The sequence below is a fragment of the Rhipicephalus sanguineus genome, chromosome 3 (assembly GCF_013339695.2).
Source record: "Rhipicephalus sanguineus isolate Rsan-2018 chromosome 3, BIME_Rsan_1.4, whole genome shotgun sequence".
Classification (NCBI taxonomy): domain Eukaryota; kingdom Metazoa; phylum Arthropoda; class Arachnida; order Ixodida; family Ixodidae; genus Rhipicephalus; species Rhipicephalus sanguineus.
Genome location: NC_051178.1, coordinates 180,584,290 through 180,604,867, shown reverse-complemented (window position 1 = coordinate 180,604,867; position 20,578 = coordinate 180,584,290). Strand labels below are relative to the sequence as shown.

Here is a 20,578-nt window from a genome sequence, read left to right as displayed (position 1 = left end):
AAAAAACAACAATTGATAACAACCAGGGAATTCACATCAGGAGGGGGGGGGAAGGAGAAGATAAACAGGGTGCACAGGCAATGACAAGCAAATTATGATTCATGCGCAGGAAGTGTAATTCTTAGCACTCAGGGACTTGAGGGATTGCTAACACAAGCGTCTCCAAGCGTCTCCAAGCCGAACAAATCGATAATCTTGGAGACGCTTGTTTAGCAATCCCTCAATGTCCCTGAGTGCTAAAGAATTACACTTTCTGCGCATGAATCATTAAATTGCTTGTCATTGCCTGTGCACCTGTTATCTTCGTGAGGTGAATTCCCTGGTTGTTATCAATTGTTGTTTTTATGAAAGAGTGTTCACGTGACTGTCGTGCGCCAAAAACTGGTATATGAATCGGCAGGGAATGAAATAAACCTTTTGTTGTTAGTAGCGCAGTGTGTGTAGTCTCTTTTCTGTCCGTGTCCTCGTATGCGCTCAACGCATTCAAATATGGACACTCTCGGCGAATTTCTGCCGTCGCCATCTCTTTCATGTTCCGTATATAGTGTAAGTCATTTTCCGTAAATAGCGCTGCAGGCGAACGTGGCTCAAGTAGAGATGAAACGAGCCGACCATCTCCGTCGCGCGTAGGGCGTATGCGATAACATCGTCGATAGCCCTGCAGCAGAGAGAAAACGCCCCGCCAGGAGGAAAGAGCCGGAAGGAGAGCTGCATGCCTCCAGGAGAAATGCGTACGCTGACTTACGCCATCGGCACGTCGCGCCGCATATTTTCATAGGAGATCAGTAGACGCCTCATACCTTCGTACGTGCTCAACTCTCACTCCTTACTTCGTGTTGGAGAGGAGGAGGAAACGACACACCACCGACATTGAGATACTACGACTATACTACTGCTACTTCTGCCAATAATAATAATAATAATAATAATAATAATAATAATAATAATAATAATAATAGTAATAATAATAATAATAATAATAAAATAATAATAATAATAATAATAAAAATAATAATAATAATAATATATAATAAAGTCAAAGCTTCGCCGTAAAGAGGAGGCACGAATGTGATGTAAACACATTTCTTGATTATACGTCGTAGGCCTGCCAGCTCACTCATCTAGCAAGCGACCTGGCGTGGGTCAGCAAGACTCGCGTAAGTGGACGCGTCGCTGAAGTGAGAGAAGTGACGTTCGTGCTACATCAGCTTCAAGGCAAACTTTGCGAGGAGCGCACAACTCGTACGAAGGCATACGTGTGCGCAAGGTCTGGGCGAAGCAGCAAGTAACGTTGTTATGAAAATTAGACGACGGCAAAGAGGAGCACTAGCAACTACCTTTGTCTCACGTCTGTCGCATATCTAAAGCTATGAAAAGCAACAACGGGCATCAACATAGCTGCCTTTTTAGAAAGAACGGACAACACAACGGCGTACTGCATTAATCTTGCAGATAGTCTATCTCACTTGAGAACAAGTCAACAGAATCTTTGCTGATACACTTGCTGCCGATCTTGCTGAAGACGTAGCCTCAAAAATATCTCGATCTTGCTTTATGCCTTGTCTTTTTAGCACTCGTGTCCTCTCCAGCTCAGGTGTGCAGCCAACAGGCGTGCATTGCTTCTTGCAACGTAGTGCTAGATTGCTTTCCATGCATGTTTTGAAGAAGCCCTTACGGTCCCTCAACCGATCACTGAGTCACCGCCCGGTTTGACGAGCATATACCTGTTCATAAATTTCTGTTTCGGTATATGGGATCATACCGTATACTGATTCAGTTAACGCCGGTTACCTATGAAATTGGCCCAACTAGTCACTGTCACCGCCTCTAGTTCAGAGTACTGATGCTGTTCACGCTTCGCGCTTGAAGGCCGTCTGCTGCGCTTCAATGACGACCTTTAGTACTGTTCCGGACCTATAAAGCTTCGGGATAGTGCTTCTGCCGTAGCGGTTGATGCTAAGTAACATTAGGAACTAACAGAATGCACTCCGTTTACCGTGAACGAGGCGACGAGAACGAGAAACGACATTGGCCCGAGGTGTTCTCCTTAGGCAGTACCGCATGCATATTTATTTGTATATACGGTTGTGTTTAGTCCTCCGTAGTACCTGTATTTCCCGTAAGAGCAAATGTGGCGTTTGCTGTAAAAGAGCCAAATCAAGAAAACATGCATGGGCTAAATTTCACGGGACTGTAAAGCGCGCCTCAGTATTTATTCATAATACCTCAAGATCCCCCATGGGACAATACATAAGGGGTGGGCGAAGGAAAAAACTGGCGGGTCAGGCTAGATTTCATAACTTGAAAGATGGTCTTCAATGGCAGCTTTGAACTGAGCAAAGTCGGTGGTGAGGGCGATATCTGATGGAAGGGTATTCCATTCCCCGGCAGTATGCAAGAAAAATGTACGTTGATAGGTGGTCATATGTGCACGTGGTAGATGCACAGCATTTCGGTGCGAGTGGCGAGAGGAAGGATGTGCAGTATTGATGATTTGGTTTCTGGAGACAGCGAATGGAAACACCTAAAAAAACAGATGGTGATCCCTCCGTCATAGGAATCGGAATAACACGAAAGTAAACCGTGCCCTTACAGAAGTAACTGAATGTTCACTGTACATTGATATAAGAGAGTTTGCGCACTATATGATGTCTGGCAGCTATAGCACCTTTAACGTGGATGCACCCTCTTTGATGATTGGTGATACATCTCCATCCCGACGACTAACGTCCATGTTAAATGATTAAACAAACTCTTGTGGTATCTGTAGTAGTTAACGGTGAAAGCGTAATCGGAGCACCAGGTGTGATAGCCAAAAGAGCGTCGCCTATTGAACGCAAAACTTGGTCGCCATCCCGCGGGATGCTAAAATGTGATTGAACACCACGGCCGGACAAGAGCGAAACGCAAAGCGCGTCGTGCCGGCGCGGTAGCCCTGCCGCGATTTTTCTCGTGGCGAGAGCGTGAGCGGGGAACGCGGTGTTACAGCCAGGTGAGGCAAGCGCGCGTCGCAGAGCTATTTTCGGTTTGGATTAGCGTAATGCTATGAGTGAGGCCGACGCTTTTACGGCGCTTGGGCTAATATCCCCACCTCGCGATGTGTTAAGGCATTCACGAAATTGAACTTAAGACGCGCCGAATGGGACGGACGTGTAACGCGTTGCAGACGCTAATCACGGAGGCCACAGTAATGACGAATTACTTTACTTCACCGCTCCCAGAAAGCACCACCACACCGCCGACCGGGAGAGTGGTAGATATAAAAGGCGCGTTTGTAAAGCCTTTACAGTCTGTGACCGTGGCGCAGTGGATAGCGCGCCCGGTATGTGTTGTTGCGGACCGAGCGGTCGTGGGTTAGATACCCGTTGATGGAACTCTTTCCTTTGCCATGTGATTGTGTAAATTTTTTCGACGTCATTTCCGTGACGGACATTCGTTACTGAAGTCTTGGTGGACCCGGCATAAAACACTTTCGCGGTAAAATAATAATACGAGCAGTCTTGCGGCGAGAAGAAAGTGAGTGGAGGCAGAGCAGGAATTTTAAGGCGGATACTTGACCTGTAGAGGTAATCGGAAAGAATGAACCTGACAGCGCTGTACTCAACCAATTCAAGGGAATTAGTTATATTAACTTGGTGAGTCATAAATAGAAGAGGCACATTCTAGTTTGGACCAGACCAACGTTTATGCAAGTACTTTGACTGCAGGGGATGATGATGACAGGTTGAGCCGTTGATGACCTAAGAGGTAATGGCAAGAATTAGTTGGTGAATATGATGGGCCTGGGACAGATTACTGAATATATGTACTCCTAGGTATTTAAATGTCTTGCATTGGGTTAATGCGTTGTTGTTGAGAAGGCGCTACATAGTTACGGCGGCGATGAAAGGACACGAGGGAGCACTTACTGACGTTGAGGGACATGTACCCTTGGTTGCAGCACGCCTGGATTTCAAGGAGGTCATCCTGGAGAGAGGAGGAGTCTATGAAATTTGTTATTGCACGATACGGAACACAGTCATTCGCAAAAAGGCTTATATTTGATGATACATTAACTGTCAGGTTATTAATATATATGAGAAAGAGTAGCGGTCCAAGTACGGAGCCTGGCGGCACACCAGATAAAACAGGCAATAGAGACGAGAAAAATGAGTTGGTTGAAGCAAATTGAAGGCGATCTGTAAAGAATTCGAGTATGCAAATAATTGTGTCGGGGTAGGTTTAGGTGCGAAACTTTATGCATGAGAAGAAGGTGCGATACTTTATCGAAGACTTTTTGAAAATCTAAGAAGAGAGCGTCAATTGCGATGTTTAAATCCAGGTTAGAATGTAAATCATGCAGGAATAAGACGAGCTGATTATTGCAGGAGTGAGCTTTGCGAAACCCGTGCTATTAGGATGAAAGAAGTTGACAGATGACAGAAAATTGGCAATGTGCGAGTGTAGAATGTGCTCCTTTACTTTAGAACAAATGCTGGTGAGGGAAATAGGACGGTAGTTGCTAGGATTTGTACGGTGGCCTTTTTTAAAGATGGGAATAATCTTAACAACTTTCCAGTCAGAGGGGAATCCAGTGGAGAGGGATTGCTGGAATACTAATGTTAGGAAAACATCATTAAGTCATAAATTATTTTCATATTTAAAACAATTCTAATCAAAAGAGGCAATTCCTGCTTGTAACTCGAACTAAAAAGACAGTTTCTAATAGAAAATGAGCTAAATCGTATTCCAGGTCCATTAAACCTGCGCTTCCTAAACAATCCTCACCAAACTAACCAACATGGCCGCCTAAATCTGTTTTTTTTTGTCCTTGTTGCTTGGACATCCTGTTTTTGTTCTACGATTAGGTTTTATTGGGTGTGCTGGTAATCACTGGAGGACAAGATGCTGTAAAGCAAAACTCAAAGATAAATGGTAAGAGGCCTACTATTCTACTTACTCTGTCTCTTTGTGTTTGTTTTCAAGTTTTGCCCTACAGTTCAATGTCGTTCTTCCGCTCCAAGACGGTATATTTAATATAGCAGACAACTGAAATGAGGACAGTGGACACCGAACAATTTCTTGAAGAAGACGTGATCACAGCTGGCGCAGCATAAAACGAACTAAGAAGAAGAAGAGCTGAAGCACTACTGACGGCCTAAGAAAAAAAAACGCTGAAAACCAAGAGCGAACCGAATCGAATATTTTCGGCATATACAAATACGAATGGTGCAACTACTGACTTGTGCAAAATATTTATTGAACCGGACATGAAGAAGCAGGTTTGTTGTGAGAAAATAACGCAGAGGAAATTGGATCATTGTACCATTGGTTGAAAGCAACACACGTACAGTTATTTGTTGATGTCCAGAAGGATGTATAGCTTCTTGGTATGTACGGGCAGCAGCGATACCGTTGTGCATGTCATAATTCCTCTAGACAACGAAAACGGCAACCCTCTATCATGTATCATGGTTAAAATCCTCTAAGCCTACTCTCTTAATCGAGAGGAGAAATACCAACTTGTCGACACGATGTTCATTGCAGGTGCGTTATCTTAGTTTAGCCACAATATACTTTTGGCTTCATTTTACAGGTACTTAACAGCTGATCGGCAATTTCAGCATGTTTTGTATAGTCATTATTCAATTGTTTATAGGGAAATTTTTTTTCCAGAATTATACCCTTCACACTAGCGCATTCGTCTTGATGTCATCCGTTCATGAATACCTATGTACAAGAAAATCAGCTTGATCAATTAGCAGGCCCTGTTTTTATAGCCTCACACAGTCTTTACAAAACACGTAGCGCCTAGTTGCCAAGTGACGCACGGCCAGTTACCACTATTAATCACGTTTTACGATCCGTTCATGAATACCTAGGTACGAGAAAATCAGCTTGATCAATTAGCAGGCCCTGTTTTCATAGCCTCACACAATCCTTACAAAACACGTAGCGCGTAGTTGCCAAGTGACGCACATCCAGGTACCACTATTATTCACGTTTTACGACTTTAATTCTGACACGAGGGAATCAGACGCCAGAAGACAATCATGATGCGAGGTGACCAGATGCTGCAAGCGCAATCTATTCGAACCACATGAAAGCCGAAAATGTTCGTGTGCCGTGCGCAGCATGAAGGAATTTTTGACCGTTTCTCATTAAAGGTAACACGACATTTTCTTCTGACATGTCTATTATTGCCCGAAACAGGAGAAAATTTCCACACTGTTGTGACCATGGCTACCCTTTCGGTCCTGATAAAGAACGGAACGCGTGGCGTGTTCGGAAACTTATGAGCACACCGAAGTAGTCGTCAACGTCATGCGTATAATACCATCGCTGCTGCATTGCTTCAAAACACTGTGCTTGTGGCAGTTGAAGTGATGTACCAAATTTCGGTGCGACCTTCAGCCCATTCTTGACGATTATTCAAGTAAACTTGTCTGTAGCCTTGTTGAGCGTGCTTCTTATTTTCAAAAGCATAAAACCATAAAACTTTGTGATGTGCAAAAAACGAAAGCAGATTATGCGGCGTTTAAAGGGAAGCTCAGAAATAAATATAATGTCAGAATATGTAAACACAACAAAGTTTCCAGATATGAGAACCCCACGGAATGCATATGCGCACTATTGCATATGCTCACCTACAAGTCAGTGGCAGTAACTAGTGGCGCATACCTTCGTATATTGGCAACTTACGGTTACACCACAAGCACAAGTCTGTTCGTAAAATGGCTCATGCAACTGAACAGATGAATAGGCAAGCTAAGAGGTTTTACCTGTGACCTTAGTGAAATGGGCAAGAAACTTATCGCTCACTGAAGATTATAGCGCACGAAAAAAAGTCGCAGTTTCACCGCAAGGGCGAAGCAATGAATGCGAGAGCAACAAATTGTAGCGTTACACGAAGTGAGGCTGGCAGCTAACCGTTGTATCCGATCTCGCGTAACTTACCAAACGACTGGTGTAAGAGAATACGGCCGCTTCAATGGAGAGATGCTCCTCCGCATAGTCACTCGCACGCTGAGAGTGCAGCCCCGTAGAAGGTATACGAGCCGCCCGCGGTGACGCCCTTTCGAGAGAGCGCGCGCGCTAGCGATCGCTACCGCGCCCTAGATCCGAAGTCAAGGTAGTGGCTGCTCGCGGCGACTGAAGTCCCCCCCCCACCCCCCGCCGCTTTCCACCCTCGGTCTTTTTTCATGGTCGTTAAAGACGGCGGGGGCGTTTCCTCGTATCTTCGACCGCAGGTCTCCCGAGGCGGGGGGGATGTTAATGCATGCAACATGCGAGGCGAAGGAACGGGCCGGCTAGTTTGATCGTCTATTCGGCCGCGTTCGTCGCCCACCAGCTCGCGAGCTTTTAACCCGCCGTAGAACAACAATGCGCGGGGGGACGTTATCAATTCGGATTTCATACCGAAGGACATGACGGCGACGGCTACGGCAAAAACCCGTCGAGACTGTCCATATAACTGATATCGCAATAAAACACGGACACGTCTGTGCAGGGTTGCCGCTGACTTTCGAGTAAATGTCGCCAAACGGCGAGCAAAAAGTCGCCAAAAGTCGCCATTTTTTTTACAAATTTCGCCAAAAATGTCGCCATTCTAGATATGTGCGTCATACCTAGTAATAAAAATTTTCTCTCACGTATAGCCTCGTAGAATACAGTACCATCCAAGACCCTTAAATTATATTGACGTTCTCAATGCTAGTCGTATCGCCCGCTTCACCATGGCAATGCATGGTGCTGCTTCTCCGAATAGCCGCAAGATGTGCGTGGTGGCGCAAGGGTGAATGAATGACACACTCACGATATCCTTCCATCCCTGTCCGCTCGTTAAGGTAGAAGTGTGGTAAACATTGGGCGAAAACCGTGAAAGCGTTGTTTGTAGACAGCTTTACGTGAACATTATGAATTAAAAGGATCAAAAGGTTTACTGAAGGTAACACGACAGAAGTCCTACAGGAACCGATCATTTGTGAGCCTTACACCTTTTCAGTGTGAACTAATATGAATAAAGGACGTCACCGACCCTTTCTATAGTCCCTTATATCTACACGCGTCAATCGATGCGTTATTAATGAACAGGTAGACAATATAAAATGTTATATAGCGATTGTTTTCATGCACACGCTCACCGAGAACACTGGGAAATGCCTCAATAAATATTTTTTTTTATTGCATAAATAGCCGCGTATCCACCTCTCTTCGCTATTCTAAAAAGTCTTACGAGCTGAATTAGGGGTACTGCAACAGTGAATAAGTCGTCGAGCTATGCATAACAGTTGGAGCTTTGGCGGAACAAATGGTTCGAACCTTCAGCCCCTTCAGAAGCGAAACTTTAGAGAAGCTTAAAGCGCCGAAAGCTATTAACTTATAGCCAACACTGCCCCCTCGCGGTTTACATTTTGCTAGAATGTCTCTGGGGGACGTTGCCGTATCTCCTGCCTCCTAGATGAATTGAGATACGCACCAGTTACAGGACGGACATACGGAATTGGGTCATTCCACGCCAAACGTCCCAGACTTGCGCTCGACCCTCTCCAATTGTATTGTAAAAAATTGTGGACGTTCATATCAGTGCACTAATTGCCCTCGGAAAGTATTTCTTGGAAAAAGAATTTTTCTTGTCTGTTACAGTGATTTGAATTTTGCCGTAGTGGGTGAAACATAGGTGAAAAAAAATACTCTAAAAAATACAATACTTTACGGAACGCTTTTAACTATCTGCTGTTTACTTGAAAAGGAATGGCACTATCTTATTATCACCCATTGACGACCACTACTTTGTCTCACGATGTGCTTTGTGGTGAAGCAATGCTGCAATTCTGCGCCCATTTTGATTATTTTTTAAAATTCTACGACTATTACTGACAAAATGGGACTATATCACATGGCTGGATAGTTAGCGGTAAGCGTGTAAAAAAAGTATTGAAGTCGATGACTGAGCAGTTTCGAAGTGGAAGGGGCGCAAACATTGAAAATGTGTGAAATGTTCCAGGTTCAGGCACATGTAGAGTGGCGATGCAGTCCAAGTAAAAATGCACACTTAGTCTCGTTGGGAAGAGTAAACAAAGGAGATTTATTTGTGAAAGTTTCATCGGAGTGTTTTTTGTTTTTGGCGAGAAACAAAATTTTATGTTGAGCATTCGCGGCGTGCCTGGGCGCGGGTCCGTAAGTCCGCTTCACTGCGCCGCCACTGTTCCTTGGGGCAAAGGAAGTATGCAGCACCCACGCGGGTGGCACGATCGTGTGCTGCTGCGAGTTTTTACGTTTCGACACGGATTCTTCGGCTTTCCTCAGTGCCGCCGACGAAGTGTCAGGGAAAACGAGTGATGGTTCGTTTAAAATGTATTATATTATAATAAAAGTGGCTAACAGGCACCGGGAATACATTTATAATTCTTTTTTATGGGCAGCTCGCTTGAACGTGACTCGCGCAATTCGTGCTTCGGAGCCGAATGGTGCTACGTATTCTTACGCTCGGATCTTCGGCAGAGGTGAACTTTGCTCCGGTGATCGCGTCGCCGAGCGAGCACGCGGCACTCGAAGGTTCGTCTTTCGGCCGCATCCCTTGGCAGCGCGTAAGATAAACATTGCGAATGGTGAGTATACTGCTATCGTGTCATATTTTAGACGGAGAGCCTGTACAATGGAAACCGAAAGCGATAAATATGGGTCATTCCACGCCAACTGTCCCAGTCGGGGCGCTCGACAAAAATCAATTTCTCTGAAAAAACTTGAGAAAATTACACACATATGGACATTAGTTCTACAGTATTTTCCCAAAATATTTTGAGCGGCAAAAATTTTTTGGGCACGTGAGCGCCATTTGAACTTCTCGATATGGTGGAAAACCAGGTACGAAAGAAAAATTCGCTATAAATGGAAAGTTTCACGCATTCATTCAAAACTTGCTTTTTTGTGTTCTTAGAGCATCGCGCTTTCATTATAGGACAGTTGCTTAGAGCAGCTTTATATTTTTCACTCCTTGGCGCGCAGGTAAAATTGAGTAAATTGCTGCGTTTTCGGGAATTTTTTTACAAAAGACGATTGTAGACGAAATACATCAATTATTTTTATAGAACTCTCCATAACACGTACTATCTTTTAAAGTTTTTGTTTTGCCTGTGTGCGGCGCTCAGGCTCAATAATAAAACCCTGAACTTGGAAAAAACACTACATTGGCCTATGTTCAGACGCCTGTAGCACCCTAAGGTGGTCCAAGAAAAAATAAGCAGAAAAGCGCATACGATTGAGAATCATAACACCTTCGTCCACAGAAAGTTTAATCGAAGTAGTTTTTGTTTTAGTCAAGAAAAAAATTTTTGAACTTTAGTCCCACCATTGCATTATTTTGCTATGGGGGCAGTACAAACCGACTGAATTTACTGCATAAAAAAAGAGGTAGTGTATTCGTAGCAGATGGTTTTCAGCTCCTTTTGTTAGTACTTTATAATGTATATCCCATATCAAGGAGATAATAAACAGAGGTAAAAATGTACCAATACCATTGGCTTAGATGCCGAAATTCCCCAATAATGAATCGCGTTACTTATTGAATATGGCTCTGAGAATCAACTGGCGTCAAAGTTAAGTCTCAAAGTTCATGTAAACCGGAGAAAGGAGGCGTGAGCGTGGTCATTTATAGCGGATTCAAACGGAGTTCATCTATGTATTCCGCAACGAACGGCACATGATGTGACAACGCGCCGCGTATTCACGCATTCCGTCCGTCGTCCGCGACACTACGGACGGGATATGCCAAGCTATTTTTCACATCATTATGGTTGTGATGGTTGCAGGCAGCAGATTTTGGTTAAAGTAGAATTTGTCTCTCTGGTAACATGCATTGTTTTACAGCTGTTATGAGATCACAACAGCCTATTTTAGTGGCGTAGTTGTTCGGCGCCGGCGCCGCCGCCTCCGGTGTGCGTAAACAATGCAATAAGTAACGCGATTCATTATTGGGGAATTTCGGCATCTAAGCCAATGGTATTGTTATAGTTTTGCCTCTGTTGATCATCTCCTTGATATGTAATATACATTATAAAGTACTAAAAAAAGGAGCAGAAAACCATGTGCTACGAATACACTACCTCTTTTTTTATGCAGTAAATTCAGTCGGTTTGTACTGCCCCCATAGCAAAATAATGCAATGGTGGGACTAAAGTTCAAAAATTTTTTCTTGACTAAAACAAAAACTACTTCGATTAAACTTTCTGTGGACGAAGGTGTTATGATTCTCAATCGTATGCGATTTTCTGCTTATTTTTTCTTGGACCACCTTAGGGTGCTACAGGCGTCTGAACATAGGCCAATGTAGTGTTTTTTCCAAGTTCAGGGTTTTATTATTGAGCCTGAGCGCCGCACACAGGCAAAACAAAAACTTTAAAAGATAGTACGTGCTATGGAGAGTTCTATAAAATTAATTGATGTATTTCGTCTACAATCGTCTTTTGTAAAAAAATTCCCGAAATAATAATAATAATAATATCTGGGGTTTAACGTCCCAAAACCACGATATGATTATGAGAGACGCCGTAGTGGAGGGCTCCGGAAATTTCGACCACCTGGGGTTCTTTAACGTGCACCTAAATCTAAGTACACGGGCCTCAAACATTTTCGCCTCCATCGAAAATGCAGCCGCCGCAGCCGGGATTCGATCCCGCGACCTTCGGGTCAGCAGCCGAGCGCCATAACCACTAGACCACCGCGGCGGGGCTAAAATTCCCGAAAACGCAGCAAGTTACTCAATTTTACCTGCGCGCCAAGGAGTGAAAAATATAAAGCTGCTCTAAGCAACTGTCCTATAATGAAAGCGCGATGCTCTAAGAACACAAAAAAGCAAGTTTTGAATGAATGCGTGAAACGTTCCATTTAAAGCGAATTTTTCTTTCGTACCTGGTTTTCCACCATATCGAGAAGTTCAAATGGCGCTCACGTGCCCAAAAAATTTTTGCCGCTCAAAATATTTTGGGAAAATACTGTAGAACTAATGTCCATATGTGTGTAATTTTCTCAAATTTTTTCAGAGAAATTGATTTTTGTCGAGCGCCCCGACTGGGACAGTTGGCGTGGAATGACCCATATATACACGCACACATACAAACGCACGCACCAACATACATGAAGTATGGTTGAACCCCCCCCCCCCCCCCCACGAGAAAAATTTCTGGCTACGCCCCTGCTTCCCACTGCTCTGAGGTACGGGTGAACCAAAATATTGGTGGTAGGGAAGCAGGCAGCGGTACACTCTACAGTGACGTACGTGGAAGGTTGTGGGGATGGCGCCACATCCTGGACAGGCGTCGGTATAGCGAGTCGGGTATAACTTATGCATGAAGTGCAGACTTGGGATATGTGCTACGAGATGCCGATTCATTCGCCCTATAGCCTCCTGTTAGCTCAGTTGGTAGAGTGACCAGACCGATGCTGGCTGTTTTGCTGTAAGCTGTTGGATAATAGCGGGTAGTGTTGGCTCTATACTGCAGGCTAATGTCTGCTAGTGTTGGCTACCACCGTAGTAACAGTAACATTTGCTCTTCTTCCTGCAGCTTTCATGTTGAGTGCAACTGCATAAATGTTTTGACAGGGCTAAGCATTTCAGGACATCTCAAAGAACGAGGACGTTTCTAATGCAGTATTACAAAAAAAAAGAAAAAAAAAAGGTTTGTGCATAGAGGCAGTATAGTTTATGATGTTGTAGATAAGAGGGAACAGATAAGTCTTCACAAAAGTCCTGTTTGCGCATTCCGTTGTTACTAAACGACGTAATTGCCTGCCGCTCTGCGAGACATCACGCACTATTGCAGACTGTTATTTGACTTGGGCCAGCGGTATAAAAAAACCCCGTCTACTTCGCCCGCTAGTAGTCATGGCCTTGAGATTCCCTCAGGAATCGCTACCTCGTTGCAGGGACGTAGCCAGGAATGTTTTTCGGGGGGTGCACATCCTTGATCTGAAGCGGGGGTCGGGCAGGCAGGTGTGATCAGGGTCATTTTGTGCTCTGTATGCCATGGCGAAAAAAATTACGGGGGGGGGGGGGGCACGGGCCCGGTGTGCCCCCCAGGCTACGCCACTGCCTCGTTGTAACTGATCCACGGGCCATGGTTTGAACGGTTGCTTAGAGATGATGCACAAGGCATACGAGTACTTGTCAATAGAACTTTCATAGGGTGGAAACGGTCATGGCGTAATAAACTTCTTTAAAAGCAGACACACCTCCTCAAAGAGTCGTGGCGTCCTCTTGAGGGCAAAGAAAACCCAGAACTTCGAAGCTTTCTTTCTGAAAGGCCTTTATCGTATGTATGCGCTGCGTCTTCATTCTGTTTGTGCGTCAGTGCATATCCGCACACATTCTACGTCACGGACACCTGCTCGTCTATTCATATCAATTTTATTTAAAAGAGAAAAAGAACTCATGACGTGCATCACATTCCTCACATTCTTCACAACCTCACAATGGGTCATCCATTTTCATGCGGATAATAGTAGCCCAACTTTTACAATGAGTGAGACATCCCTCCCTGAGAGATTGTTTCGTTCTATGTTTAAGCGACTGTTTGCAAATAACAGCATGTCTTTGTCAACGGGTCAGAAATAAAACGCCATAATGTCGTGTGTATTTGTGTTTACAGACAGTACATACATGTATAAAGCCCCACCGGAAAGAACCGTTTCAGCGAGGCGTTTGAAGGAGTACTGACGCGATTTTGAGACATCCCAAAAGATTCATTTTTCGTTTCTTTGGTATTCAGTGTTAACGCGCTCCGCACACCGAAGTCAGAAAACACATATAAAATATTTTACTTTGACTTTGAAGCTTTCGTCGCTGAGCATCTGCAAGCCAGTCTCACCGCAATGGACATCATCCCGACGAGTCAACACAGTTCCACTGAGTTTGCGAACTCTGCGTCCTGCGTGCAGCCTAAATTGCAGGAATCACTGTTGGGATCGCTAGATGACAATTCACTCTTCGTTTTTTACGTGCACCACGAGCAGATGACAGATATACCGCTAGTACGTCACGAGTTGATGTCTCCCCGTGACGTCACTCACACTGCGATGAAACGTCACCGAGCAGCCGCCCCTCGGAATTGAAACCGAAAGTTTTTTTTTTTTTTTTTTTTTGAGGTAGCGGTATTAAAAATATATTCAGTGCATTCTCGGGCACCACAATACTTTCTTTAGAGTTCTCGACACCAGTGTCTTTACTTAGAGCGGCAATCCGAAAATATTTAAAATTCGTGTCAGTACTCCTTTAATGTAAATATGTACCGCAAATGCCAAGAAATCTTGCTCGTCGTACAGAAATAGAATACAAAATGTAATTGAAAACAACGGTGTCTGTCGAGAACTGTGATTGGCTGTGCAGTTTTAAGTTTCAAAGCATGCTCACGAATGAGAGTAACTAAAGCGGAGGTAGTCGATTACAGGCGCGTAAGGGGTAGGAGTTGTCGAATGACATTCGAAAACACTTGACCGACTGCTGCCCCACCTGTTTTGTCACATTTGGTTGTGGCGTTAAAAAATTCGCATGCGGAAATGAACCTTTTATTGTGAATTCTTGTAACCAGCAAAGCAAGAAACACTCACAGCATACAATGACGGCCTTCGCCGTGGTATATCTCAGCAGTGTAAGGTGTCGATCTGTTGACTGAATTTCCATACAAGAACACCCGTGTGCTTAGATTTAGGAGTGCTTTAAAGAACCCCAGATGGTCGTATATACTTGGTACTGGACTCCTCTACTACGGCGTGTCCCATTATCATATTGTAACTTCGGTGCGTAAAACCCCCGTAATTACAATTAATACAATGACAGCAGCGGGCATAGTTGTCGGTCATCGTAGATCTCACCTACAGGTCTAAAACACGTCGGCTTTCTGTACACATGGTTCACGGTACGTTCAAGTATATATAATTTCTGGTGGTCGCGTGCGTTCGAGAATGTATTACACTGTTCGCGACATACGCGTAATCTGCTTAGAACGATAGAAAACATTCAATGATGTTCCGGTATGCGTTCAGGCGCGGCTTGCGCCGAGCCGTATCACGTGTAACTGTTGTAGCCGATAAAACGCGGGGATGTCGAAAAAGAAAACCAGGTATGCGTGTCAGTATATATATATATATATATATATATATATATATATATATCGTGCTTAAGACGCAATCAATAAAATCATTTGCTGGGAGTGTTAGTGAGCCACAGTATGTGGCTACCAGGCGGTCATGCGATAAGACGACTATGGCTGCTGAGGATGCGCATTTAGGGAGATTACGGCACGGACGATGCGAAAAAGTTCCACCGGAATCGGATTGTCGGGCGCCGCAGTATTTTGTCTTCGCTGGAGGTTGGGTTGTATATCTGCGAGGTCGCGGAAGCCGGCCGCGTTTTCTTTGTTTTTTGTTTTTGTTTTTGTTTTTTGTCCTTATGCGTGGATTCTGCTCATACACTCTTAATGTTCGCACAAGTATGCGGACCGCTGATGTCCCTGTACCAAGGTCCTGTTGAGTCATCAATGTACATAGCGTATCAGCGTGGAGCGCGCACGCGCATCCTGCTTGGGTCCTCTGCTTTACAAACAGGAGGCTGTAGATAGAGTTGCGCTGTGTTCACGGCCTGATACGCTTTCGGCCACGTTGTATTGTTTGACAAAGATAACCCTCCCTCGCGAGGAAATTACTACCAGACTTTGAAACGCTTGTGTTCAGGCCAACGTCTCCTTTACCTCTGATGGTGCAGGATGTCGGCATAGCTGGTGTTTAGCCATTAAATTTTCGCTCATAAGGTTAAATTCTTCTTGGCCTGATTGTGAGGTGTTCCAGATGGGATATTCACAGTGCCCACGCAAAGTTCACGCGAATCCAGTTGAAGCCATTGGTGCCCGAAAGGTGAGTCAGTGTAATTCAAGATCATCCGAAGTGTCCAACCAAGACATAATATAAAGACACGGAGTTATGAGAAGTCTCCGAACAATTAATATTACTGGAGGTAATTTTTAGACAAGGGGACTTATCTTCGTGCGGGCACCAGCTGCTTCAGTTTCCGCCCTGACGAAGGCAAGTCCTCTTTTCGAAACATTGTCTCCAGTGGCATGCCTCGTTCGATGAGTTCTCATTACTTATGAGATTGTGTCATCTATGTCGTTCCATCACTAACAAAATTTTCTAACCTCACAAACATAATGAGGCAGATAAAGTAAACATTAACGACAACACCTACGTTCGTATGAATGTAGCGGGCTGAAGAGGACGAGAAAGAAGACAAGAAAGAAGGTGACGACGACAGACCCTGAAAACTGGGCGCCATCTTGCCAGCCGCTGAATTCAGAAATTTTTTTCGAGGGCGAGGGGGGGGGGGGGGGTTCAACCATACTTTATGCATGTTCGTGCGTGCGTTTGTATGTGTGCGTGTATATATACGCAAGCAAAACTTAAAAACTTCGGGGGGGGGGGGTGTTTGAACACCCCTACCCCCCCCCCCCCCCCCCCCCCCTTGGCTACGCCCCTGATATAGTATAAATATATTCTCCCCGTAACAATATGAGGCCTTCTGATTGTGCCAGGCCGCCTTGACTGAATCAACCAATACATCCGGAGCATGCACGCGCTCCGCAGCAGCCAGCGGTGTGTCAGTTTCCGAAATGTGTGCTAAATGGCCCTGAAGCTGTCTTGAGCAACAATTGAATGCTTGATGCCGTGAACTATGCAGCATAGTTCCTGCCGTGTAGGGAATCGTCCACGAATAGCTATACTGACGCCTTTGGTCCAAAGAAAACGAGAAAAAGCGTGAACAACAAGACCATCTCTGTCCTGTTGTTGGACATGTACCAACTGACCCAAATGGGCACCCTAGTGCAGTTCATTTGGCCCGAAGGTCTGTCCAGTCTTCTGAACGTGCGAGGCAATCTACGAACACGAACGACCACCATCTAGACTACAGCGAACCGAGGGACAGTCTCTCAGTCACCTTTCACTTCGCGTTAATGGCCTCTCATGTTTATTGCAGAGCAATGGCTGCACGCTAGCTAAGCTATGCCACAGAAGCCTAAGTGAGGAAGGTGGGAGACGTTTTATTTTTTACAACCCCTTGGCGGAACTGCTGCGTATTTGCGCTCTTTGGCGGCCGGGCCTCGTATGAGAGCTTATCTTGCGCTGCCCCACCAGACGGAGACTCATTCTGGTTACGGCTATCTTTTTTATGCGTCTCGCTTGCGCGTCGTCCTACCTCGTTGTCACCCCATGGCGCTCCCGTGTGCGAAATCTGCATGAAGGGAAAGATCAGGCGTAAACGAAGTATACGAAAAAAGAAAAGTAAGTGCAGGAGATAGATCGAAACAGAAGCAGTAAGCGTACACAAAACTCACTCGACAAGTGTGTGCGGAAGGATGCTCGAAAAGGGGCACACATACACACTGGTCGCTGCAGCGAATCCAAGGCACATACACTCAACCCGTTCACTGCTCTTACGCGCGGTACGCTTTCTTATTTTCCCACGCGTATATGATAGCGTGGCCCCCGCGAGAAGCTGTTGACCGTTGGGTGAATGAACCGAATGCTCTACGCCATACGAATTTTCTCTTGACAACTTGAGAACGCGTATCAGTGGTATGAAAACGCATGCAGATCCGTCTAACGATTAGATGGAAAGATGACGTAAGAAATTAGCATGCGAAATACGATCTATATGATGGCACAGGACACGCGCAAACGCATACCGCTGCGTGTGAGGGGCAGGCCTAGGGCAGCAAACACAAGCAGATTAATGATTACGATGATAATTATGTTTGTCGGATGTGACACCTTGAAAGTCATACTCCCTTATCTCTGGTCGTCTATATAGTTGCTTCTCGTTTTGTTTTATTTCCTATTGTTACACGCTGTCATTTTCTACGCAGACTGCCATGGTATACACTCTGCGTAAGTTATACAAAAGGAAGGAACTGTCGACAACGCAGGTGCAGTTCGTTGGTAACTACATGTATACGCAGGTGATCACATCCTGCAAAACTTGTCGAGGTCAAAATCAGCGTAATTGAAAACAAACGCTGATCCCCTGTGTCAGAGAACAGGGAATAGGGAAATTCTTTTCGGGAAACCACACGTGTGCGCATGGTTAGCCCTACTCTACTGCTTCCCGTCCTTCAACCTCATGTCTTTATAAGTATTTCCTAAGAGAAATGCGGGTTAAGGACACCTGAGTCGAAATCCAGAAGACGAAATGGGCGTGGGCAGGGCATGTAGCGAGAAGGCAAGAAAACCGATGGTCATTAATAGTAACAGGCTGGATTGCAAGAGAAGGCAAGCGCGCCAGGGGGAGGCAGAGAGTTAGGTGGACAGATAAGATTAAGAAGTTTGCGGGTATAACGTGGCCTCAGAGAGCACAGGACCACGTTAATTGGAGAAACCTTGAAGAGGCCCTTGTCCTGCGCGGGCGTGCAGTGAGGCTGATGATGATGATGATGATATTCTAAGAATTTACCGTATTGGCAGCAATCACCCGTGGTTCCCAGGACCAAGGAGACTGCCATCTTCGGGCTGGCGTGTGTGAGGCTGTGCTGGCTTTATCAGTACTATCTACATGTCTTTCCGTATACGAGGTGTCGTGATACCGCACATTTTTTTTTTTTTTGCGTGCGAAATGAGATGTAACCATAAATACACCTGCTGCAGTGCCTTATGTATATACAAAAGGAACACGGTGACGATGGGACTCTAGGATGGCAAGACATGGCAACACCATCACCAATTCGATGACAAACTTCGCGGATAATAAAAAGAAACGCTATCTGATAAAGCCCTTCTCCTTTCGTGAAGCCCCTTTTTGTCATGTTAATGAAAGATATAGCCGAGTGATATTTCTCAAATGTGGCTGCAGAGGTTACAAGATGAGCGAAAACTGGAACAAAGAGGAAGGGTCAAGCAAGGCCGACGATTAGCACCTGCTGGTTGAGTGTTCTCTCCGTTGGCCCGACGCATCTGTTTCAGCTCTGACACCGTTGCACTGAATTAGCGAAAACGATCGTTGCACGCATCATCTCTATGAGAAAGCTGTTAGGCTTTCGACATGTCATAATTATCTCGTGCTTTTAATGCGGAGCAGTCGCGCGGCTCGATGGGAAGCAGTTCGCAAGAAGTGTTTCTCTCTTTATGAGCCAAACTCTTAAAGCTTAAGAAGAAGAAAACGCCGAACGCAAAGCGAACGAACGTCTAAAGCAACCGTACGCAAGAAGTTTCCTGTTGGCCCCTTTCCAGCGTCAGTATGCGCCGAACGGCAGGGAGCACAGAATGTCGGCGTGTTCAGTCACTATATACAGGAAAGCTTTCTCCCATCGTTTAATTTCCCGTTAATCTATTTATTACACAGTTTCTCTTTCATTTCTATCTCGCGGTCAGAGTACGTACATAGTCTCGCTACTGGCATTCTTGGCCGCGTATGTTAATATTTATAGCCAGTGAGCATTGAGAATGCATGTAAGATTAAGTATCTTGAACAGAATGTTTTCCTCCGTAGCCTCGAACGGACAAAATAGAACACTGTCGTGGTGCACATCTCGTCCGGTATAATGAACCGAATCATTTTGCTCGACCCTATTGCTTTTTCATCACCCATCATTCACGGCACGCTGATCGCGGTGATAAGAGATGTGGGGTGACGTATGGACAATTGACAGAGAATGTAGTGTAAGCGGTCTAGTGAAGGCGCTCGACTGGTGTTCTCACTCTCCCTCTCTCTCTCTTCCATTCAATTTCAATCTCTCTTTCCAACCCTTTATCCATCTCCCCCGGTCCAATTCAGCGCACCGGACATGCGTCTGTCTGACCTTCATGCCTCTCCTTGCCCCTCCCCCTTATCTATCTATCTATCTATCTATCTATCTATCTATCTATCTATCTATCTATCTATCTATCTATCTATCTATCTATCTATCTATCTATCTATCTATCTATCTATCTATCTATCTATCTATCTATCTATCTATCTATCTATCTATCTAAAGGAGCAATTCAACATGACGCTGCAGCATTAGTCCGCACGATGGCTGCGCGATTATCTGGAGGAGATACCACGGCGTACACCTACACCGACAAGGAGGCCGTAGGGGCAGGCGAGCAAGAAGAATGCGGCAACAACTGCGTTGTGCGGTTTAAGCCCCGAAGGTCTTTCTCAAAAACTGCATGTATACACTATAGCTTCAGCCAAAGGGTAAGGCATTTACGATGATATTACGCACTAAGCGGTCTAGCATATCGAGCGTAGCGTCCAGTTAAGAAAATACTAGTTCGTAATCTGCGCGCGTATTCACAAGAAAAATTTTACGCTAAAGCCGTAAGGAAGTATTAGACGTCAACCAAATCATGACGTTGGACATATATGAACATCGAAGTCACTGCATGTTTCCGACTTTTCAAAAAGCACGCACGAGCGCGTCCACAACGATTCATTTAAAAGGGGTCCCAGCAACCCTTTTCCAAATAATCGTCGAATGACCTCATTATCGGAGTTCATAGCCTCACTAATCGATTGCCGCAACAAACTTTTCGAATCCCTCATCTACGCGCGGAGTTGCAGTGATTTGTGGCA

General features: G+C 45.0%; 1 non-coding gene across 1 annotated transcript; it reads right to left on the bottom strand.

Annotated features, from left to right (window-relative positions):
* Positions 1-11,632: 11,632 nt before the first annotated feature.
* On the bottom strand, positions 11,633-11,705 carry Trnas-gcu (transfer RNA serine (anticodon GCU)). Its single transcript has one exon. It is a non-coding gene; the product is annotated as a tRNA-Ser (tRNA).
* Positions 11,706-20,578: the final 8,873 nt, after the last annotated feature.